The sequence below is a fragment of the Pseudophryne corroboree genome, chromosome 7 (genome assembly GCF_028390025.1).
Source record: "Pseudophryne corroboree isolate aPseCor3 chromosome 7, aPseCor3.hap2, whole genome shotgun sequence".
NCBI lineage: Eukaryota > Metazoa > Chordata > Amphibia > Anura > Myobatrachidae > Pseudophryne > Pseudophryne corroboree.
The window spans coordinates 207,980,658-208,005,960 of record NC_086450.1 but is presented as its reverse complement, the minus strand read 5'-3'; positions in this window follow the sequence as shown (position 1 = coordinate 208,005,960).

Sequence of the window (25,303 nt, the reverse complement as noted above, 5' to 3'; positions counted from 1 at the left end):
GAACTGGGCACACTGCATGTCATAATGTGAATTGATGTCACAGTGTTGGATAATGTGTACTGATAGCTCTACAATGAATTTGAACTAGAGCACTACTGTGGTTCATAAAATAGACTAGGACACTACTATGGGGCATAACATTTACTATGGCAACAGTATGGCTCAGGATCCAAATATATACTGGTTGGTTAATTGGCTCTCCACAAAATTAACCCTATCGTGAATGTGTCTGTGTGTACATGTGCTTGGTAATATAGATTGTAAGCTCCACTGGGGCAGGGTCTGAAATGAATGGGAAAATGTTCTCTGTACAGTGCTGCGGAATATGTGTGCGCTATATAAATAAACTGGTAATTAATAAATAAATAATAAATATATTTTTATGGGTTTAAAATTAACAATTGCTGTGGTAGGTGTCTCTAGACCAGTGATTTTCAACCTTTTTTTTACTCGCGGCACACCAAACAATATTTTAAAACTGCCAAGGCACACCATCCGACCCCCACAGAAAAGTTCCCAAAAAACACACATTGGGCCTCACAGTAATAAAAAATCCACACATACATTGGCCTACACAGAAAAAACAATCACATTGCTCCCCACATAAAACAATCACATTGCTCCTCACATACTGTAAATAATGTTGCTCACACATAAATAAATCACATTTCTCCCCACATAAATCCTATTGCTCCCCACATGAATTATTCACATTGTTCCCCCCATAAATCCATAAATCCTACTGCTCCCCACAGGAGAAATAACATAAGAAATATTAGCCCCTACCGGTCAGCTGTCCCCCTCCCTGTTCCTCAGTGGCGGGGATTGTTCATAGTGGAGTGCTGTGAATACTGAGCAGCGGGCGATCGGGCACGTGTGGATGTGGGTGGGCAAGGAAAGCTGTGGATGTAGGTGGGAACTGGAAGATGTGTATGCAGGCTGGTGGGCTGGCTGGGTGGTAAGATGCGGCGGCTGTGACCTATGATATCACACCGCCGGGCCATCAAGGCACAGGTCACAGCCGGAGCATGAATGATCCTCTAAGAAGAGCCCGGGCCAACAGTTCTCTGAAGGTGCAGGAAGCTGCTCTGGCTCCGCGGCACACCTTGCAACTGGTCGCGGCACACTAGTGTGCCACGGCACACTGGTTGAAAAAGCCTGCTCTAGACGCATTAGGACAGGAACCCTTCAAAATGTTGCTATCGGGTCCCACAAAGTTCTGGCTACGACCCTGATTTATCATCTATAAATGACAGTAAATGTAGATATACAAATAATCATAAATCAGTAACTGTCAATGTGCTATAAATAATATTAGCCATACATATGTGCATATCCTTGGGGAAACACAGATTAAAATCTATTTAAACGCTATTGCAAATGATCTGCATAGTTACAGCTATGTTGTTTCTGATGGCACTCAGTGGGTTACAGTATGAGCTGTGGCGACGAGAGCGGAGAATGGCAAAGGTCCTAATTACCCTGGTCTACTTCTGTTGGTACTCAATGGGACGTAGTATGAGCATCTTTTTTCTTGGATTAATTATTAATTCTTATAACTATTTCTGGATACAGGCCGAGATCAGTGATATAATTTCATAAATTAAGAAAAAAGCATTTTAAGCATTGTCCAGATCAGAAACTATGACTATTCATGATGGTGGCCGCTATATCGACAAGCCATCGACAATTACACTGAATAACATGCAGATGTCAGTCGCAGGAATTTATAGGTTAACTTGACTTGTGTATTATAATAGTGTTAAAAAGTGGTCTATTTAATCTTTATATGTTTATCTATATTCTCAGAAAGGCCCGTTGTAGAATAATTGAATGACATGATGACAAGGCCAACAGATTACACTATTTTATTAAAAACATTTGGTAATAAAAAAAGAAAAAGAAAAATTTTCCCAGCAAACCTCTGCATAACTGAACGTCTGAAATAAAAAAACATTTTACAATGTTTAGAAAGTAAATAAACTGTACCTTTCAGCACCCACTATAATATTTTCATGAGGCATTATGTATTCAGGATGCACGTGATGTCAATTGCAAAGCTTGTTCCTGCTAAACTTCTGCCCCTATCCCCGCAACCATACCAGCTAGGGATTATATCATTATACAGTCACACTGCCTTGTATAACAAGAAGAACTAATTTTATGCCCATTCAGATAAACCACTAATGTTTTATGAACTCTGAAAAGGTAGGATTAGAATACAACACCTTTGAACTACATTTCACCAGTTATACCTATCCAACGCCAGATTATTGGTAAACCCCGTTACTGCAACAACTGTTATTTAAAAAATAAATAAAAATTCAGGGCTTCCAATGCTAATACTGTTCGTAAATTCAAATGGGGGTCTATCAACACGGAATATCCCAGAATGCTAAACACAGCGGTGTGTTGGCGCTGTAGATAACACTGCCATGTGTAGACAACAAATATTTCATTTTACATCATACTTTCCTACTTTTCAAAAAAGCATTTCAGGGATATTGTGAAATTAACACATATCAATGTGGGCACGTACTGCTACATCTGAGAGGCGTGCCGTGAACATGACTTACATCCCAATGTAAATGATACCCAAAGTTAGCAAGAACTACTTGCTGAAGAAAAACCACCGCTGATATTTTGAAGTTTTTCTTTGTTACATGAGGTTCCATATACTGTAAGTGGCCACGATAAAAGCTTATTAAAAATGCATGTAGCCATCGGGATCATTGTGCCTTATAACCAATACCGGGAAATGTCGCAGCTGATCCCATTTGACTGTATGTATCGCCGATTTCTTTTTTTTCAGGGGTGATTGAGGTACTATTCAGGTAGTCGGTGCTATTGCTACTATTTCAGGTAGTCACCAGCAGAATGAGGAATGGTAGGCGACTATGTTTTACACCTAATTGTTTATTATTTTTATTAAGTGTTTTGAAAGTAAATAGGGAAATGCTAATATGCATGAATAATAACCAAGCCGGCTGTATGATGAAACTAGTTATCCAAAGCTACCAATACCGTGCCATAGGGAAATGATAATATGCATGAATAATAATAACTAAGCCCGCTGTATGATGAAACTGGTTATCCAAAGCTACCAATACCGTGCCATTCCTATGCATCGAGACAATCAATAATGCTCACGTTCTACCAGCTGCCTATTCTCCAGCCTAGAGGAGGACGGGGACACCAAAACCCACAACTGTGGCATGGAACTGTTAATACCTCCTGAAAAATGCAGTGTGGTGCATTTACCAATGTATAAAACTGATTATTATTATTATTATTATTAGCATCAGCATGCAGAACAAGTGCACTTTTTTGTGTTGCAATGACTCATTATCTTCTGTGTGATAGATTTCAACGCTGTTATGGAATGGTTACAGGACTTTCCTTATAAAGCTGAAATGTTGTTGACACATGCAAAACTCAGACCCTACGGGTGGAGCTATAGGGGGCATGTACAAATAGGGTTTCAAAAAACAGCTTATTTATTAATAAACACATAATTTTACACCTGATTATGTTATACAATTAATTTATACGACTTTATCTTCCATAAAGCATTGCCAACATTTTGAATATAAACACGCAATGTTTTTACAAGCGATTATATATATATATATATATATATATACACACACACACACAATCAGCTCTATCTCGCTGCTATATTTTAGCAACATTTAGGTTTAATAGACATACCTGTCAAGTATTGTTATTGTAGCCACAGCATTTCAAATGTGAAACGGCATTAATATGTTTAAAATATCTCGCTCGTCAAATGATAAAAACAGTTTAGTTCCTATATGACGCAGAATGATTTTACTGATTTGTACTACTGTATGTATTATTTTATATACCCATTAGGCTATATCAATACTGGTTAGCATCTATAAACCGGCAATTAAGTATTATGTTTATTACCAGTCGTGTTACTGCAGCGCCATTAAAATGGTTCTCTCTCTATATCTCTTAACCACTAACCGCTGCTAATTGACAATATATCATTATCCATAGCGTGTATGCCATTTTACATCCGACAACCAGTCAATTACAAACTCGTGTTCTCATAGCACTCTTGATAGACCTTAATTAATGACCAGACAAGTCTGGTCATGTCTGCTTGCAATCAAAGTTCAACCTTCGGTCACTAGCAAATTCCACAGCCTTACAAATTATCATATCCCTAGTAACAGAACTTAATTACCCCTGCAACTTTCTTCTCTGCTTGCTTGTCTCAGCCAAATAGCTGTAAATATAAACAAACATAAGGACCACCTAGACCTCTGTGTCTACGCTTAATTAAAACAAATTACACGTCTATGTGTACTGTCCAATATTGTATTAACTAATCTGTCTGTAACAATGTAAACAACGTAAGGGCAACCTAGACATTTATGTCAACTACTAATTAAAACAAATGACACGTCTATGTGTACCGGTCATTCATTTACTAATCTGTCACAAACACCATAGCTTAAAATACACATATAGTGAACTCTTAATGCACACATCCGTCTGTTTGCATTAATAGGTTACCGATCTGTAACAAATCTCAAGGATCGAGTTCAACTATCAGTCATAGAAAGGTGAACTAAAGCTGCTATAAGGTTTATACAAGTTTATAGATATCACTCTAAAACCAATAAACAGCATTTGTAGCTCGTACGCTTATTTTATAAATCAACCGGATATAACATTTACTGGTGCAACTAAGAGTTAATACACAGGAGGGTTTTCAATGGTTAAACGACGCTTATAACTCCTTTTGTAAGCTAATTTCCTATAAAACAACATCAGAAGGGGAGGAAAAGTGGGTGTGTCGGAGGAGTGATTAGGGGCGGGATTAGGGCGTGATTTGCATAATTAGGGTGTGGTAAGGGCGTGGTTTGCCTAATTGTGGGCATGTCGACCTGTCACTTTTGAGTTTGACGGAAAGTGGTGCTCTCTCTACTACTTACAACAAAAGGCCACCAGACTTATCCAGACACCGAAACCTAGATTTCAGAACACCAAAACATCTTTCTATCACATTCTGCGTGGACTTATGTGCATGATTGTAATTGTGTTCAGCAGGAGTGTCAGGTCGGGACAATGGAGTTAGAAGCCAAGAGAAACAGCCATATCCTCCATCACCTAAAAGACAGATATAGTAACGTGATTCATGTTAAGATACAGCAACACATAAGTAACACACTGTGGGGCAGATGTATTAACCTGTAGAAGGCATAAGGAAGTGATAAACCAGTGATATGTGCAAGGTAATAAAGGCAGCAGACAATCTGTTCCTAAATGTTCATTTACATATTGGAGCTGATTGGCTGGTGCCTTTATCACCTTGCACAGATCACTGGTTTCTCACTTCCTTATGCCTTCTACAGGTTAATACATCTGCACCTGTATTTGGACAAAGTATACGCAGGCCTACACATATCAAATTACATACCCAGCAGCCATCCATCTGGCATTTGTCCGTCCTCAAACTTATCAAAGAGGGATGACTGACTGAGGATGAAGGAGTCATGGCAGCCCCCAGGGTAACCAGCAACAACACTCATTATTTTGAGATTTGCATCACAAACCACCTGCACATTTGTGGAGTGTTCGAAATGGCGATTAGTATATATGTGCTGCCTGCCCCTAGGTGGTCTCAGCTGAATGTGTGTGCAATCTATGGCTCCAAGCACATTGGGCATGCCAGCCAGCTCATAGAAATCTACCCTGACGGCATGCCACTGAGACTCCTGGGTAGGGAAGCAGATTGAGGCCTCGATGTGGGGCTGCAAAACAGCCAACACCTGTGTGTATATTTTAAAGAACAATAAACATGAGATTTTAGGACAGAACTGGCCACCGAGAAATTAAAACAAACAAAAAACAGAAGAGGTAGTTAGGTATACATCACCTGTGTTAAGATTCTGGAAAATGAGGGCTGTGAGATTCCTATGACATCCCCAGACACAGACTGAAAGCTGCCAGTAGCCAGAAAGTGCAACACAGCCAGGAGTTTGTGCAGGCCTGAGACAGAGCGAGAGCGTGCGGTCTCAGGGTCTAGGCCCAGTTTGACAAGGTCATACAGACGGAAAATGTTGTTACGATTTAGACGGAACATCTGTATGACCTTATCATCGGACAATGCGTTCAAATTTAAACGCCCCCTAAAAAAACGAGGCCTGCGCAGCCTCCGCGGAACCTGTACAACCTGCTGACCATGTTCAGTTTCTTGGCCCTGGGTACTTACAGGCTGATGTCGGAGTCTGAGGAATCCCACAGCACACAAAAGATCACTGGCCCACAGTCCTGCTGCCATTTCTGAGTGTAGGTGTATTGAAATGGGCCTAACATCCTTTTATAGGCATCCTAATTCAGGTATGATTGATTTTTGAAGTGCAACACATGTAAACACGATTGAAATAAGCAGGTCTATTTTTTTGCCGCTTTTTTTACCGATTCGCAAAAAAATACGACCGCAATTGAGCACTCAGAAACTAACATCCAAATACGAATGAATAGTGAATTCCCGTATTGTATGAAATAACAGCCGCATTTGACCGATGGTCTATTCATTCGTATTTCGGAACTTTGCAAATCAAACCATTACGAATAGTCCAAACACTGCCGAGATTGGTGCTTAGTGAATTCCCGGATTAGGACTTAGAAAAAAAAAAAAAAAAAAACACAAAACGGACAACCTTGAAATTCTTAGTAAATATTGGCCCATATATCCATCAGACCGCAAGTACGTAGCAATAAATGGTGACACACACACACACACACACACACACACACACACACACACACATATATACATACACACACATATATACATACACACACACACACACACACTGCTCAAAAAAAATAAAGGGAGCACTTAAACAATACATCCTAGATCTGAATGAATGAAATATTCTTATTAAATACTTTGTTCTTTACATAGTTGAATGTGCTGACAACAAAATCACACAAATTATCAATGGAAATCAAATTTATTAACCCACGGAGGTCTGGATTTGGAATCACACTCAAAATTAAAGTGGAAAAACACTACAGGCTGATCCAACTTTGATGTAATGTCCTTAAAAAAAGTCAAAATGAGGCTCAGTAGTGTGTGTGGCCTCCATGTGCCTGTATGACCTCCCTACAACGCCTGGGCATGCTCCTGATGAGGTGACGGATGGTCTCCTGAGGGATCTCCTCCCAGACCTGGACTAAAGCATCCGCCAACTCCTGGACAGTCTGTGGTGCAACGTGGCGTTGGTGGATGGAGTGAGACATGATGTCCCAGATGTGTTTAATTGGATTCAGGTCTGGGGAACGGGCGGGCCAGTCCATAGCATCAATGCCTTCGTCTTGCAGGAACTGCTGACACTCCAGCTACATGAGGTCTAGCATTGTCTTGCATTAGGAGGAACCCAGGGCCAACCGCACCAGCATATGGTCTCACAAGGGGTCTGAAGATCTCATCTCGGTACCTAATGGCAGTCAGGCTACCTCTGGCGAGCACATGGAGGGCTGTGTGGCCCCCCAAAGAAATGCCACCCCACACCATTACTGACCCACTGCCAAACCGGTCATGCTGGAGGATGTTGCAGGCAGCAGAACGTTCTCCTTGGCGTCTCCAGACGGTCATGTCTGTCACATGTGCTCAGTGAGAACCTGCTTTCATCTGTGAAGAGCACAGGGCGCCAGTGGCGAATTTGCCAATCTTGGTGTTCTCTGGAAAATGCCAAACGTCCTGCACGGTGTTGGGCTGTAAGCACAACCCCCACCTGTGGACGTCGGTCCCTCATACCACCCTCATGGAGTCTGTTTCTGATCGTTTGAGTAGACACATGCACATTTGTGGCTTGCTGGAGGTCATTTTGCAGGGCTCTGGCAGTGCTCCTCCTGTTCCTCCTTGCACAAAGGCGGAGGTAGCGGTCCTGCTGCTGGGTTGTTGCCCTCCTACACGTCTCCTGATGTACTGGCCTGTCTCCTGGTAGAGCCTCCATACTCTGGACACTACGCTGACAGACACAGCAAACCTTCTTGCCACAGCTCGCATTGATGTGCCATCCTGGATGAGCTGCACTACCTGAGCCACTTGTGTGGGTTGTAGACTCCGTCTCATGCTACCACTAGAGTGAAAGCACTGCCAGCTTTCAAAAGTGACCAAAACATCAGCCAGAAAGCATAGGAGCTGAGAAGTGGTCTGTGGTCACCACCTGCAGAACAACTCCTTTATTGGGGGTGTCTTGCTAATTGCCTATAATTTCCAGAAGTGTGATTGACTTGAAGTTACATTGTGTTGTTTAAGTGTTCCCTTTATTTTTTTGAGCAATATATATATATATATATATATATATATATATATATATATATATATATATATATATATATATATATATATAGAGCTGTTATTGTGACCAAGGGAGGAAATTGGCTGAATGCATCATACGTATGTTTATATTTAAATAAATCAATCAATGGATCCTCACCCTGAAATGGTGCATGTTTGTGCTTAATCTAAGATGCATGTGTTTGAAGCAAATCACTTTACTTTTTTTTGTAGCAATTAACTGCAGTTTATCACTACTGTTAGATTAGTGGAGTGATCAGTCCATGTGTCTGCAGATACAGGTAGGTATGCTTGAAATCATACTCCTTGTTATAGGCCCTACACACTGGCCAACAGGCTTCAAAGATATGAATGATCTCGTTCATTATTGAATGAGATAACATTCATATCTTTGAGTGTGGAGTCACCAGCGATGAACGATGCGCGGCACCGCACTCGTTTATCGCTGGTGCTCCGTCGGCTGTGCATGCAGGCCAATATGGACAATCTCGTCCATATTTGCCTGCACTTCAATGGAGCCGTGTGACGGGGGGAGTGAAGAAACTTCACTCCCCCCGTCACTGCGCCCCCACCGCCGGGTCGCCCGTCTGCCGTATCGGCGGTCATGCAGCTCGGCGGCGGATCGCCGTGTCTGTAGGGCCCATTAAAGAAAGAAAGGCACTCCTATTATCAGTACAGTGTAAGCAGCGGCTGCTCACTGTGTGACATGCATTATACAGTGAATGCCTCACTGCACCTAAGGGCTGGAAACATATTAGTATGCTTCTGCTTTTGAACAGACGCCCCCGGACACCCAGGAAAGTGTAAAGTGCACCCGTTCCTTTTTAAGTGTAAGCTTCTTCCCTGCATGTGTAAAACATTGATGCAGGGTGAGCGTTACACTCCTGTGTGCCCTATGGTGCCTGTAGCAGAATAGCAAAGTGGCAGTGCTAAGGACCCTGATGGAGGTGGAAACCCTGATGCCAGACGTATTGCAGGATATCACACTCACCATGCGATCCCATACACAGTCACCGGAAATTGTAAGTAGATACCTGTAGATACTGCAAATAGTAGTGTAAAATCCAATTGCACTGCACTGAGTGTGCGGCGTCGCACTGAGGAAGCTAAAGCGAAACAGCTGTCTGAGAGCGGGCGCCCGTCCATGCGCTGAATGGGAGTTTGTGGTACATATTATCATCTACACTGTTTCCAATTGTTTGGACTGATATTAGTAAACTGCATAACCTCTAAATATATTAGAGTTCTATTATACACGGAATTGTGGGTGTGGTTTATGTACTGCATGTCTACATTTTCATATTCTTGTCTTGTTTTGTCAATTCATTTAATTTTAGGAATAAAAGTTATATTTTAAAAAAGTCAAAATATTTTTTCTAATGAGTGCCCCCCCAAAAATGAGAGTCCCTTTTTTCCCTCTGTTTTCTTTTTATGCAAAGCAGATAATAAGCCATCAGCCTGATGGTGTGGGCCTCCACCTGGGGGACCTTGGGGGGGAGGGGGGGGGGGCGACTTCAGTTTGCACAGATGTGGCAGCAGTCTACAACAGATGCCTGGGAGCAGGAAGCGGTATCTCTAGGTTATGCTTTTGCCTTCAAGAAGTACCCTCCACGAAGGTTTTTTATACCAGCCCGTCTCGGGTAGAGATGAAGGCCAGGGCTTTGCAAGACGCAGTTCAGAAATTGCTTCAGTCAGGAGTAGTCATTCCAGTTCCTCCTGCACAACGAGGACAGGGTTTTTACTCCAACTTGTTTTTAGGGGGTAATTCCAAGTTGATTGCAGCAGGAAAATTTTTAGCAGTTGGGCAAAACCATGTGCACTGCAGGGGAGGCAGATATAACATGTTCAGAGAGAGATAGATTTGGGTGTGGTGAGTTAAATCTGCAATCTAAATTGCAGTGTAAAAATAAAGCAACCAGTATTTACCCTGCACAGAAACAAAATAACCCACCCAAATCTAACTCTCTGCACATGTTATATCTGCCCCCCTGCAGTGAACATGGTTTTGCCCAATTGCTAAAAAAAATTCCTGCTGCGATCAACTTGGAATTACCCCCTTAGTTCAGAAGCCAAATGGGTCATTTCGGCCCATTCTCAATCTCAAAGTGCTGAACAAATACATTTGGGTACCTCGGTTTCTGGCTGCTTTATTTGGAGACTTTAAATACTGGCTGCTTTATTTGGAGACTACGTTCCATCAGTTTGGCCATGGAGCCAGGGGATTATTTGGTATCCCTGGATATACAGGATGCTTACCTACATGTTCCAATAGCACTGTCCCAGCAGTGCTAGTGTATCTCAGGTTCGCTATCCTCCAACAGCAATTCAGTTCCAGGCCCTACCTTTTGGGTTTGCCTCAGCCCCCAGAGTATTTACCAAGATTATGGTGGTAATGGCAGCTTATCTCCGCCACCTCGACGATCTTTTAATCCTGGCAAAATCGCAGGAATTGCTCCTATGTCATCTGCAACAGAAAATAACGTGTCTGCAGAATCACGGGTGGCTCATAAATTGGGCAAAATTGTTTCTGGTTCCGTCACAGCGGATGACTCACTTGGGGGCTTTACTGTATTCAAGTCTTAGTAATGTTACCTCTGAACAAGATATCCAAGGTTCAGTAAAGGATTCAGGACTTGCTACACAGTCAAAAGGTATCCATTCAAGCAGAAATGCATGTGATGGGTTTGATGGTGTCAACATTTGATATGGTGGAGTATGCACAATTCCACTTGAGGCCTCTGCAGTGTCTGATTCTTGCCAAATGGAATCGGTTGCATGAGACGATAAAAACACAGACTATGGTTCTTACGATAGAAGTAAGAAAGTCATTAGTCTGGTGGCTACAGACATCCCATCTGGACAAGAGGAGACCCTTTTAGATATCAGATTGGGACGTTCTGACGACAGATGCCAGTCTCCAGGGCTGAGGAGCAGTGTCAGGAAGGTTGTGTTTTCAGGGGCAATGGACCAAGGAAGAAGGTTGCCTGCCAATAAATGTGTTGGAACTTCGGGCCATATGCATGGCACTGATTCAGGCAAAGGACATTCTTCGGGGAAAACCGGTCCAAATCCGCTCGAACAATGCGACGGCAGTAGCGTACCTCAACCATCAGGGAGGAACTCACAGCTGAAAAGCGATAAAGGAGGTAAGTCACATACTAAAGTGGGCAGAACTTCATCATCCAGCCTTGTCCGCAGTGTTCGTTTCGGGAGTCCTAAACTGGAAAGCGGACTTTCTCAATCGACACACAGGCAAGCGAATTGGCTCTACACCTAGAGACCTTCCAGACTATAGTAAACAAGTGGGGGTTGCCAGAGATGAATCTCATGGCGTCCCGTCTGAATAACAAAGTGCTTGCATACGGGTCAAGAACAAAGGATCCCAGAGAGATCTTTGTGGATGCCCTGTCGGTGAGATGGGACTTTCATCTGGCTTATGCATTTCCTCCAATCACCCTATTACCCAGGGTGGTGAAAAAGATAAAGCAAGGGAAAGGTGCAGTGATACTAATAGCTCCGGCTTGGCCCAGAAGGCATTGGTACACAGATCTGCAGAGATTGTTGATATATGGACCACTTCTGCTCCCTCAATGTCCAGAACTACTGATGCAGGGTCCTTGTTATCACAGACATCTGGATAGATTGTCTGACGGCGTGGCTCTTGAAACCTCTATCCTGAAGTCAAGAGGATTCTCACAACAGGTAATTCAAACTATGCTCAGAGCAAGGAAACCCTCCTCAGCTCGCATTTATCACCGAATATGGCAAACCTATATTCATTGGTGCAGTGAACGGAAAATGGACCCTAAGTCTTTCAGAGTTTCCAGGGTCTTAGCATTCCTTCAGGCAGGAATGGATAGAGGTTTGAAGGTGGCTTCTTTGAGAGTGCAAGTGTCGACATTGACTGTATGGTTCCAAAAGAAAATTGCCAACTTACAGGATGTACGTACTTTTTGCCAGGGAATGCTGCACATTCAACCTCCTTTTGTTCCCCCCACATTATATTCCGTTTACACATTCATTAGACATTATGCCATGGATACCTTTGCCTCTCATGACGCTGAATTTGTGCGACGGATTCTCCTGTCCAATCAGGAGCGTCCCACCACTAAATTGCTTTGGGAAATCCCATTGTTATCCTGTGGACCCTGCCAGAGAAATATACGTTATGGTAAGAACTTACCGTTGATAACGGTATTTCTCTTAAGTCCACAGGGATCCCACCCTGACCTGATTTGAGGATCCTTTTATTCACTAACCTCTTCCTTCTTGTATAGAAGTGTGTGCATGTGTGTTCTTCTCGCCTGATTAGGTCTATCTATGATGCTCCTGCCTTAACCTTTGGAATACAACTGATTTGCCTGTGCCAGGAGTCGGGGATATATGGACGGGCCCGTTGCATGCTGGGAGGCCGGAAAGCTTTGACCGATTGGTGCAAATCCACTGTAGCTTCATCATATCCCATTGTTATCCTGTGGACTTAGTAGAAATACCGTTATCAACGGTAAGTTCTTACCATAACGTATATTTTCTTGCATTTCAGTGAGGTTTGCATCTGAAAACGACAGGAACAATTCTCTACAAGGTGTTTTTAATCTGAGGACTATGGTCAGTTTATCTAGGTCTTCACAGGGAGCCAACAAGAGCCCTGAATCCATGTGTCATGGTTGCATTAAATCAACATGTTTCCATTTTCTCCTGGAACAAACTCATTTACAGTTACTTATATTTCTCTTACTTCCTAGAGGATGCTGGGGTTCCATTTAGTACCATGGGGTATAGACAGGTCCCTTGGTAGCCATGGGCACTTTAAGAGTTTAATAGTGTGGGCTGGATCCTCCCTCTATGCCCCTCCTACCAGACTCAGTTTAGTAAATGTGCCCAGAGGAGCCGGTCACAGCTAGGGGAGCTCCTAGGAGTTTTTCTAGTTTTATTATTTCCTGAGTTGTTAGGTACAGGCAGGCTGCTGGCAACAGCCTCCCTGCTTTATGGGACTTAGGAGGGGAGTAGGAACCAACTCTAGAAGTTAATGGTTCTCTATCTCCGCTGAAAGGACACTGAGCTCCTGAGGGTGCTGATCACAAGCCCACGAGGCGACTACTCACTCCCGCAGCACTGTTACCACCCCCTAACAGAGGCAGAAGAAAGAAGAGTGGTAAGTATGACGCCGGCAGCCTGGGAAGCGGGTCGCCGACGGGAATGGCGGCACAAGGGTGGGAGCGCAACTCTGACGGGCTGCGTTCTGGAAGGCTCAGCGGCACTTGGTGTACGGCACTGTGTGGGGCATCCTGGGTCAGCGCACATACCCCTACACTGGTCAAATGTGCTAACGGGCTAATCCCGCTGTTAGCAGCATAAATACCTCAGGCCAGTATAATCTATTCAGTGCGGGAAGGCGCGCCATTACAGGGGGTGGGACTTCTCCTCAGAGCGGATCTAGCACTCACCAGTGCCATTTTCTCCCTGCAGATCACACAGATGAGACGCTAACAGGGAGCGCTGCCCTCCTCATAACTCCAGCATACCTCTGACGTACCAGGGTGTTATAAACTGGGGGGAGAGTGTTATAAGAACTATTTATCGTATTAAGGTTACTCAGTAAGCGCCGGCCGTTTATTCTATTATCTGCCTACTGGAGTGCTGTGTGGCTGGCTCCTTATACTCTGTGACTCTCTGAAGGTACTCTGGGGGAAACTGTCAGACATTTTCCTGTGTGTGTGTCTGTATATCTCACATTACCATGTCTAGGGACTCTGTGTCTTGTGCATCTTCTCCTGAAGAGTCTCTTCCTTGTACTCAGGACTGCTATATTCCTTCTCAGCCTTCTGAGTCTGAACCCTTATGGGTGGATTCTATAATGGAAATGATATCCCAGATTTCATCTAGGATGTCACATAATGAGAATGAAACGCAGGTTTTAAAACAATCTCTAGCAGTTTTGAAGTGTTCAGCTCCCACTACAGTACCCCTTCTAGGGCCCCCATTACATACCCTAAAAAGCGTGCTCTGGCTCAGATAATGCAGGCTGACACGGACACCGACTCTGATACATGGGACGGTGATGGGGAGATGCATCCCTTGCTATGGGGTTGCAACTAATGATTGAGGCCATTAGGTACATTTTACACATTACTGAAAAAGTACCTGAGCAGGTTGAGGAGACTTACTTTACAGACAATAAGAAATCCTCCCTTCGCTGCTTCTAAGGAGTTAAACTCCTTGTTTGAAAAATCCTGGGAAAACCCGGAGAAAAAATTCCAGATCCCAAAAAGGGTTCTCATTGCTTTTCCCTTCCCTGAAGAGGACAGGAAAAAGTGGGAAAACCCGCCTATAGTAGACGCTTCCGTATCTAGGTTGTCTAAATATTTGGTTTTACTTGTCACTGGTTCAACCGCTTTAAAAGAGCCAGCTGACTGCAAGATTGAGACTATGCTCAAATCACTATACACAGCTACAGGTGTGGCGTTAAGGCCCACTATTGCGTGTGCGTGGATTTCTAAGGCCATAGTAAGGTGGTCAGGCACATTACTAGAGGAATTAGATTCTATGGATATTGTCACAACTGAGGGCTGAGGCTGACCTGGGGAGGCCTCAGTTGTAGGGGCTGGAGTGTAAGTGAACCGGGATGGTTGGATAAGGTTCTTAGACATGCAGAGGATTAGACACTAAAGCCCGAAGGCGTGATGAAGACAACATGGTAAAACAAAGTCTGTTTATTAAACACACAGTTCTGATACACCAAGGCAGTTCAGGTAATTCAACGGTAGATTGTGCAATGCAAACAGTACAGTTCCTTTAGCACAGTGGTAGAAACATGCTGTGGCAATATAGAATGAGTTGGAAATAAAGTCACTGTAAGACCTGGAGATGTAATTTCCATTGGCCACAACTAGCCACTATAGAGGGAAACAAGCATGTACTGACCAGCAGGTTATACTCTAGAGAGCTGGAGTTGAGATAGATGCACAGAGGTTGAGATGAACACAGGAGAACTGCTGGGGATGCCAGATGGAACCGGACCAGACGGGAAGGTGTAGCAGAACTCACCGATGATGTTAGAGTCCGATGGTGAGTACCGATGGTGATGAGTATCAATAGTTATGAGTATCGATGGTGGAACACTGATGATGCAGGAGATCGATGGCGGAACACCAATGGAGCTGGAGATCGATGGCAGAACACCAATGGAGCTGGAGATCTGCAAACAACGGTAGTGGAGAGATACCAAACACTGCTGGAAGCTGAAAGCCAATGTAGGTATCACAGCAGATAACGAAGGAGCAGAGCTGGAACAATGGAAGTCAGGTTGCACCGCAAACTGGTAACCGGTGCGGGTCTCTAAGTGGAGCTGAATCACAGGAGTTGAACACAGGAGCTGGAATACCTGGAGACTCGAACTGTAGATTCCACAGACAGGAGAGACATGTGTACAAGGTTTGACAACCAAAGCACTGACAATTATCCAGCCCTGGAGCAGGATATTTATCCCAGCTGGTGTGCAGGGATTGGCTGGATAATTAGACAGAGTCCAGAGTGCAGCTGATAGGCTGTAAAGCAACATGTGATGAATCCAAACATGGCTGCACCTATGTTTGAATCTGGAGGGAAAGTCTGTTTGAACTTTAGCATGTGAGAGACTGAGGCCATGTTACACAGCGTGCTGCACGCAGACAGCGCAGGTGAAATCCAGGCTTGGAGCGCTGGGCCAGTCTCAGGAGACACTTGGAAGGTAAGAAATGGTGATGAATTACCCAGATCGTGACAGCAGCACGCTTCTTGTCCGCGAACCTCTTGTACCTTGATGAAGCTTTTAGCAGAGCTGCTCGAACATTCTTCCAGTTTTTGGAAAACTGACGAAGGATGATATCAGCTGCAGTTACTGATGTTGCTGGGAGCGGTTGAAACTCGGGGACCTTGGGATGGAACCGGTAGTTGGTAAAGAATGACGTGGAAGAAGATGAATGGTATTGATTTTTGTTATGGCAAAATTCGGCCCACGGAAGAAGATGAACCCAATAGTCTTGAGAAGAAGAGATGTAAATGCGGAGGAAGGACTCCAAGTCCTGATTCACCCATTGATTTGGGGGTGATAGGCAGTAGAACATTTTTACTCGACTTGGAGTGCCAAACACAAACTTCGCCAGAATTTGGCTACACTGGACACCTCTGTCGGAAATACTCTTCAGGAAGACCGTGTAATCTGAAAATCTCTTGCATGAAAACTTGAGCCAGCTTGGAAGTTGACGGAAGACCGGTGAGAGGGACGAAGTGAGCCATCTTGGTGAACCGGTCAACTACCACTCAGATGGTATTATATTTGTTACACTCAGGAAGATCTGTAATAAAGTCCATTGATAAATGGGTCCATGAACGATGAGGAATAGACAAGGGTACCAGTTGTCCAGCGGGCGACTGGCATGGAACCTTGTGCTGGGCACACTTGGGGCAGGATGCAATAAATTTTGTAATGTCCTTCTTTAGGGTCGGCCACCAGTATGATCTGGAAACAAATTCGAAGGTCTTCTGAATATCTGCGTATCCGGTGAAGCGAGAGGAATGTGCCCATTGCAGGAGCTTCCTTCTGAGAGCCGGTTTAACAAGGCTTTTCCCTAGTGGAAGCATAGAGTCCACTCTCACGGCAGAGAATGCCACTGGATCGATAATAGGATGATTACCAGTGGTTTCAGGCTCATTTTCTTGCTCCCAGGAGCGGGAAAGAGCATCAGCCTTGCGATTCTGTGACCCTGGACAAAACGAGAGTTTAAAGTCAAATCTGAAGAAGGAGAGTGCCCATCTGGCTTGACAAGGATTGAGGCATTGAGCAGCTTTCAAATACAGAAGGTTCTTGTGATCTGTCAGAATAGTGATGGTATGAGAAGCTCCCTCCAATAAATCTCATTCTTCGAGAGCGAGCTTGATGGATAAAAGTTCTTGGTCACCAATGGCGTAGTTGCGCTCAGCCGTAGAGAACTTCCGTGAGAAGAAGCCACAGGGATGTACGTGGCCATCATCGGCTCTTTGAGACAGAACTGCGCCGAGTCCAACTGAATAGGCATCCACCTCCAGGATGAAGGGTGAGCTGGTATCCGGATGTTTCAGAACTGGAGCAGAGACAAACTTCTGTTTAAGAAGATGAAAGGCTTGGGTCGCTTCTTCGGGCCACTTGGAGGGATTGGCACCTTTCCTTGTGAGAGTGGTGATTGGTGCCACTACAGTAGAAAAGCCTCGAATAAACGTTCTGTAATAATTGGTGAATCCCAGGAACCGTTGAACACCTTTAAGTGACGTTGGTATGGGCCAATCACGAATAGCTTGGAGTTTCTCAGGATCCATCTCTAATCCGGAACCGGACACAATGTAACCTAGAAACGGAATCGATTTGACCTTGAAGACACACTTTTCCAACTTACAATAGAGATGGTTGGCACGACATCACAGTGAAAAATCGATATCCTTTGCCTCATCACCGTGCTATTTGACCGTGTCAGTGGAGCCACCATCTTCTCAAAATTAGACCTATGGGGTGCATACAACCTCATCCGTATCTGGAAGGGTGACGAGTGGACGACCGCATTTAACACCCGTGACGGACATTATGAGTACCTCGTCATGCCTTTCGGACTCAGCAATGCTCCAGCGGTATTCAGCATTTCGTGAACAAAATTTTTTGAGATATCCTTTACCATCATGTCGTGGTCTACCTCGATGATATTCTCATCTTCGCCAATGATCTGAAGGAACATTGTTACTGGGTCAAGGAAGTCCTGTCCCGCCTCCGTGCCAACCATCTCTATTGTGTAACATGGCCTCAGTCTCTCACATGCTAAAGTTCAAACAGACTTTCCCTCCAGATTCAAACATGGGCGCAGCCATGTTTAGATTCATCACATGTTGCTTTACAGCCTATCAGCTGCCAAAGGGTTCATCCGACCTTCTTCTCCAGCTGGCGCAGGATTCTTCTTTGTGAAAAAGAAAGATGGTGGTCTGTGACCATGTATTGACTACCGTGGACGTTTGAATCTGGAGGGAAAGTCTGTTTGAACTTTAGCATGTGAGAGACTGAGGCCATGTTACACAGCGTGCTGCCGCAAACAGGATTTTGCAGGTTTCATGGTGAAGGCCATGTAGGACCTTGGCCTACTTAATGCAAGGGCTTCTTCCATGGCTGTCTTGGAATGCAGAGGACTCTGGCTGCGCCAATGGTCTGTGGATGCGGAATCCAAGAAAAGTGTGGAGAACCTCCCCTTCACAGGTCAGGCTCTGTTTGGGGACACATTGGATGCGTGGATCTCCACAGCAACTGCGGGTAAGTTGACCTTCCTTCCCTCAGCTACACCACAGACTAGGAAATCTTATCCTACATCTACAATGCAGTCCTTTTGGACCGCGAAAGTTAAAAAGTCCAAACCCCCTTCCATTTTCTTTAGAGGCGGTCGTGGGAAATCCAGAAAACCTGTAACAGGTTCCCAGGAACAGAAGCCAGGTTCTGTTTCCTCTAAGTCTTTAGCATGACAGTGGACCTCCCAGTCTGGTAATCGGGCAGGTGGGAGCCAGACTAAAAAATATCAGTCACATCTGGGCGTCTTCTTGCCTAGACCCCTGGGTAAAAGATATTGTTTCCCACCTCACAGATTCTTCAAGTCAGGCTTGCCATCTTTGCTGACAGAAAGTGCTATCCTACAGGAAGCCATTCAAAAATTGTTACACACAAGTGTCATTGTTCCAGTTCCACCTCTCCTAAAAGGCATTGGTTATTACTCCAACCTATTTACCTATTTGTGGTGCCGGAACCGGACGGTTCGGTAAGGCCGATTTTAAACCTAAAATCCTTAAACCCCTATTTGAGGAAATTAAAATTCAAGATGGAGGCTCTGAGAGCGGTGATCTCAGGTCTGGAGGAGGGGGAATTCCTGGTATCCCTGGATATCAAGGATGCGTACCTTCACATTCCAATCTAGCCGCCTCACCAGGCCTATCTAAGATTTGCGCTACTGGACTGTCACTATCAGTTCCAGGCACTGCCATTTGGCCTCTCCACAGCACCGATGGTGTTCACCAAGGTCATGGCAGAGATGATGCTACTCTTCCGCAAGCGGGGAGTGAACATTGGTGGTCATTCCGAGTTGATCGCTCGTTATTTTTTTTTTGCAACGGAGCGATTAGTCGTTAATGCGCATGCGCAATGTCCGCAGTGCGACTGCGCCAAGTAAATTTGCTATGTAGTTAGGAATTTTACTCACGGCATTACAAGGTTTTTTCTTCGTTCTGGTGATCGTAATGTGATTGACAGGAAGTGGGTGTTTCTGGGCGGAAACTGGCCGTTTTATGGGAGTGTGTGAAAAAACGCTACCGTTTCTGGGAAAAACGCGGGAGTGTCTGAAGAAATGGGGGAGTGTCTGGGCGAACGCTGGGTGTGTTTGTGACGTCAAACAGGAACGAAACTGACTGAACTGATCGCAGATGCCGAGTAAGTGTGGAGCTACTCAGAAACTGCTAAGAAGTGTCTATACGCAATTCTGCTAATCTTTCGTTCGCAATTTTGATAAGCTAAGATTCAATCCCAGTAGGCGGCGGCTTAGCGTGTGCAAAGCTGCTAAAAGCAGCTTGCGAGCGAACAACTCGGAATGAGGGCCCTTATTCCATATCTGGTCGATCTGCTGTTAAAGGCATCTTTCAGGGAGAAGCTGTTACAGAGCATTGCTCTCTCAGCTCAACTACTCCAGGATCATGGGTGGATCCTGAACCTTCCAAAGTCACATTTGGAGCCGACAAGGGGTCTGTCCTTCCTGGGGATGATCCTCGACACGGAAGTGCAGAGGGTGTTTCTACCGGTGGAGAAAGTGTTGGTGATACAATCAATGGTCCAGGTATCGGTTCATCAGTGCATTCGCCTTCTGGGGAAGATGGTTGCCTCCTACGAGGCGCTACAGTACAGTAGATTTCATGCACGGTCTTCCAACTGGATCTCCTGGACAAATGGTTGGGATCTCATCTTCACATGCACCATTGGATTCGCCTGTCGCCAAAAGCCAGAATTTCGCTCCTCTGGTGGCTACAAACTTCTCATCTTCTCGAGGGCTCAAGGTGCGGGATTCAGAATTGGATCCTTCTAACCGTGGACGCAAGTCTCAGCGGTTGGGGAGCAGTCACCCAAGGGGAAAACTTCCAAGGAAAGTGGTCAAGTCTGGAATCCATCCTTCCGATAAACATTCTGGAACTAAGAGCCGTGTACAACGGCCTTCTGCAGGCGGCACATCTTCTACAAGATCAGGTCATTCAGGTTCAGACAGACAATGTAACGGCAGTGTCCTACATAAACTGACAGGGCGTAATGAAGAGCAGAGCGGCAATGTCAAATGTAACAAGAATCATCCTCTGGGCAAAAAAGCACGCGGTGGCGCTCTCAGCAATCTTCATTCCGGGAGTGGACAACTGGGAAGCAGACTTCCTCAGCAGACAATCTCCATCCAGGAGAATGGGGCCTCCACCCGGAGGTGTTAGCAGAGGTGACATGCCAATGGTGTGTCCCTCAGGTAGATATGATGGCCTCCCGCCTCAACAAGAAGCTTCATAGGTACTGTTCCAGGTCGAGAAACCCGCAAGCAGTTGCGGTGGACACACTTGTGACTCCGTGGGTGTTCCACTCAGTGTATGTGTTCCCGCCACTTCCGCTCATCCCAAGGATTCTCAAACTAATAAAAAGAACAAGAGTTCAGGCGATCCTCATCACTCCGGACTGGACTAGAAGGGCTTGGTACGCGGATCTTCTGGATTTACTCCTGGAGGATCCGAGGCCTCTTACTCTTTGCGAGGACCTTCTTCAACAGGGGCCGTTCGCTTATCAAGACTTACCGCGGCTACGTTTGACGGCATGGCTTTTTAATGCCAGATCTTAGCTCGGAAGGGCATTCCGAAAAAGGTAATTCCTACCATGATACAGGCTAGGAAGGGAGTAACGTCTAAACATTACCATCGGATTTGGAAAAAGTATGTGTCTTGGTGTGATTCCAAGAAGTTTCCTATGGTGGAGTTTCAACTAGGATGGTTTCTCCTCTTTCTGCAAGCAGGTGTGGATGTGGGCCTGCGCTTGGGCTCCATAAAAGTCCAGATTTTTGCCTTGTCCATTTTCTTCCAGAAACAATTGGCTGCTCTTCCTGAGGTTCAGACATTCTTGAAAGGGGTTCTGCATATCCAACCACCCTTTGTGCCTCCTACAGCACCGTGGGATCTTAATGTGGTGCTGCAGTTCCTGCAATCGGATTGGTTCGAGCCTTTACAGGAGGTTGATGTCAGGTTTCTTACTTGGAAGGCGGTCAGACTGTTGGCATTGGCATCTGCTAGACATGTGTCAGAATTGGTGGCATTGTCCTGCAAAAGCCCCTACTTGATTTTCCATGTAGAGCTGAGCTCAGGACGTGTCGTCAATTTCTTCCAAAGGTTGTGTCGGCTTTTCAGATCAACCAACCTATTGTGGTGCCAGTGGCTACTGACTTCTCAATTACCTCAAAGTCCTTGGATGTTGTGAGGGCTTTGAAGATTTATGTGAAGAGAACTTCGCGTCACAGAAAGTCGGATGCTCTGTTTGTCCTTTATGATCCCAGCAAGGTTGGGTGTCCTGCTTCTAAGCAGATGATTTCTCGCTGGATCAGATTTACTATCCAGCATGCTTATTCTAGGGCAGGCTTGCCGTGTCCTAAATCTGTTAAGGCCCACTCTACTCGTAAAGTGGGTTTTTCGTGGGCAGCTGCCCGGGGTGTCTCAGCTTTACAACTTTGCTGAGCAGCTACTTGGTCTTGGTCAACCACATTTGCGAAGTTCTACAAGTTCGATACTTTGGCCTTTGAGGACCTTAAGTTTGGTCAATCTGTTATGTAGGAACCTCAGCGCTTTCCCTCCCATACTGGGAGCTTTGGTACATCCCCATGGTACTAAATATAACCCTAGCATCCTCTAGGACGTAAGAGAAAATAGGATTTTAATTACCTACTGGTAAATCCTTTTTTCGTAGTCCGTAGAGGATGCTGGGCGCCCGCCCAGCGCTTCGTTATCCTGCATTGTTACTTGGTTAAGTACTGTTGTTCAGCCTTTGCTGAATTGTTTCAAGCTGGTTAGCTTGGCTTTCCATTTGTTATGTGTGAGCTGGTGTGTATCTCACCACTATCTCTGTATTTCCTTCTCTCGAAGTATGTCCGTCTCCTCAGGCACTGCACTGAACACATCACACATATACAAAGCATACGCAGATGGAACTTTTATCTTGAAATTGTGGAGATTGGGAAAAAACATTTTAACCATAGTTGCTGACTTTATGGCTGGCCTCTCCAGTAGGGGGCAGCCACATCCGCTCAGCAATGGGCGATGAGAAGGATGTGGCTTTTCATAGAAGGCTGAGAGGGGTGGGGTACAATGCAACAAAAGAGGCTGTGACAGGGGGCATGGTTGTGTATTTGCATCACCATAGCCACGCCCCCGATGTACAATGCTGAGCTTACCAGCACTATACAGCGGAGGGTGTGGCTACAGTGACCGTATTCAGCATGAATCTGTCATCAACTACCCCATCTACCCACTTTACTCAGTAAGGGGGGGTTGGGTGGCGAGGTGCAGGCAGCTTCGAGAGACTTGCCCACTTTCCCAGGGGGCAGAAACGCTACCCGATTATTTGGACCCTCCTGGGTGTTCTGGGAGAGTAGGCAAGAATGCATTGGTAGGAGGGGCATAGACGGAGGAGCCAGCCCACACTATTAAACTCTTAAAGTGCCAGTGGCTCCCAAGGAACCCGTCTATACTCCATGGTACTAAATGAAACCCCATCATCCTCTACGGACTACGAGAAAAGGATTTACCGGTAGGTGATTAAAATCCTGTTTTTGCAACAGTATTGGAAACTTTCCTGTTACCTGATTTACAGTCCAAAAAATATTTGCAAGTAAAATATTAATCCATTTAGTATAGTGTTATACTACCAGTATTAATCTCTACAACGTACTTAGTCTTTTAGTGGTCACTGTTTTATGTTATACTATTTACTGCTAGATATATCCATGTTAGTAATATATTGCCAATAATTCCCCTGCTCATTTGTGCAATATATATGATATACTAAACTGTACTTTTGTATTCCTTTCTAACTATATATTATTTGTGTAAGCATTGCAACAGTGTCCAAACCCTTACCACTTTAGAACCAGCTCTTTTATTATCCGTTTTATTTTCAGCCCAACTGTTTAGCTTTATGTTGCCTAGTTAATGTCCCGTCTCTCTTTAATAGATGTTCACTTTGACGTGTTTGAAATTTCGGGCTCTCTTTGCCTACAGCTGGGCACAAGGCACATCAGTTTAAAATGCGATTCCTGATCAAAACTTGTTCAGAAATTCTTTTGTGGCACCGATATGGCTATACGTTCATTCATGACCCAGAAAGCATACATGCAATTAAAATCTCTTGTACCATTTTGCAAAACTAATCACACGAGTGTCATACCCTGCAAGGAAGCCCCTGATCAGTCCAAATCCTTGGGTCAGTCAGTGCACACCTCTGCCTCTCTGAAACACTGCCACCTTGCTCATTTAACCCAAGTGCTGTTGTAAATTTAGGAACACCCTCAACTATTTTATACTTTATAAATGTGCAGATGAAACACTGCCTGGTAACCAAGGGCTTAACTAACATAGGTGCAGGGAGTGCAATCCCATGGGGCCCAGAGCTGAGAGGGGCCTACCTTCCCTGTCAGAGTTACATGTGTTATGTGCATCTTTCGCCATTGGGTGCTACATAGGGGTCCTTGCACACCTTTGCCACTGGACCAGCTCATTGTAATGTTGTGTAAAATGAACTGGGGGGCATTATGATACAACTTATTTACTGTGGCACAATATGAAGTTTAGCAACTATAATGTGACATAATATGAACTGGGGATACTATGCCACAATGTGAATTAAGGATACTGTGTTGCATAATGTGTACTGGCAGCTCTACAATGTGACAAATTAAACTAGGGCACTATTATGGGGCATATCATGAACAACTGCTGTGGAGAGGGGCTCCTAGATAATGGTGCCATGGGACCTACAAAGTCCTGGCTATGTCCCTACTGATAACCTATCTATGGGCGGTATTCAACTCTTTTCACCCCCTTCCACATCCATTCTGTTTCTGTTGATGGTCGTGATATATCATTTGAATACTGCCCTAAATGTCATGCTGGAACCATTTTTGTATCCCTTCGTTTTGCTGCAACAATAGCAGTTTTATAGAATGGCAGCTACAGTATGAGATGTAGCATACTGGCCATACAAGTGCTGTGATGAATCTAGGACAGTCTGCATATGGGATGATGTGTGATAGGAGGGTAATAACAGAATCTTAATCACACTTTTATAAAACCACTATTAAATGTGAGAGGTGTTTAAACAAAGCTTTCATTTCAGAACAAAGTGACATTCCCAGTATCATCACACAGAAACAGAAAATATGAAACATTTGCAGTTCAAAGTCTGTATTAGAAACAAGTAGAGAATTGGCGGGAATGGGATCGTGCAGCCCCAGAGGGAACAGATTCCCGCAGAGTTTGTTGCTGGAAGAAAAGCTAAAAATATGCTGTCAGAGAGATGCTTTACATTTTCTGTAACAGCCCCCTTCAAAACTTAAAAAAAAAAAAAAAAAAGGCAAAATGATTGTATGTAGCAGTGTGTGTGTGTGTGTGTGTATATATATTTATACTAGCTGTTTTACCTGTTCTTCGCACAGGAATTTCTAATTTTCAGAGTTGTACATATAAATGAGTGTTAAAAATTTGGTACGTTTATAGAGATGGAAATTTGAGACGTTTTAATGTAAGTGAATATTAATCCATGGTTCTTGGCGTTACCCGAAGAGCACCATAGCAGATGCGGTAAAAAGTGACAGGACCATTTTTATAGTTTATTAAATTCTACCCACTGGAGGTGCA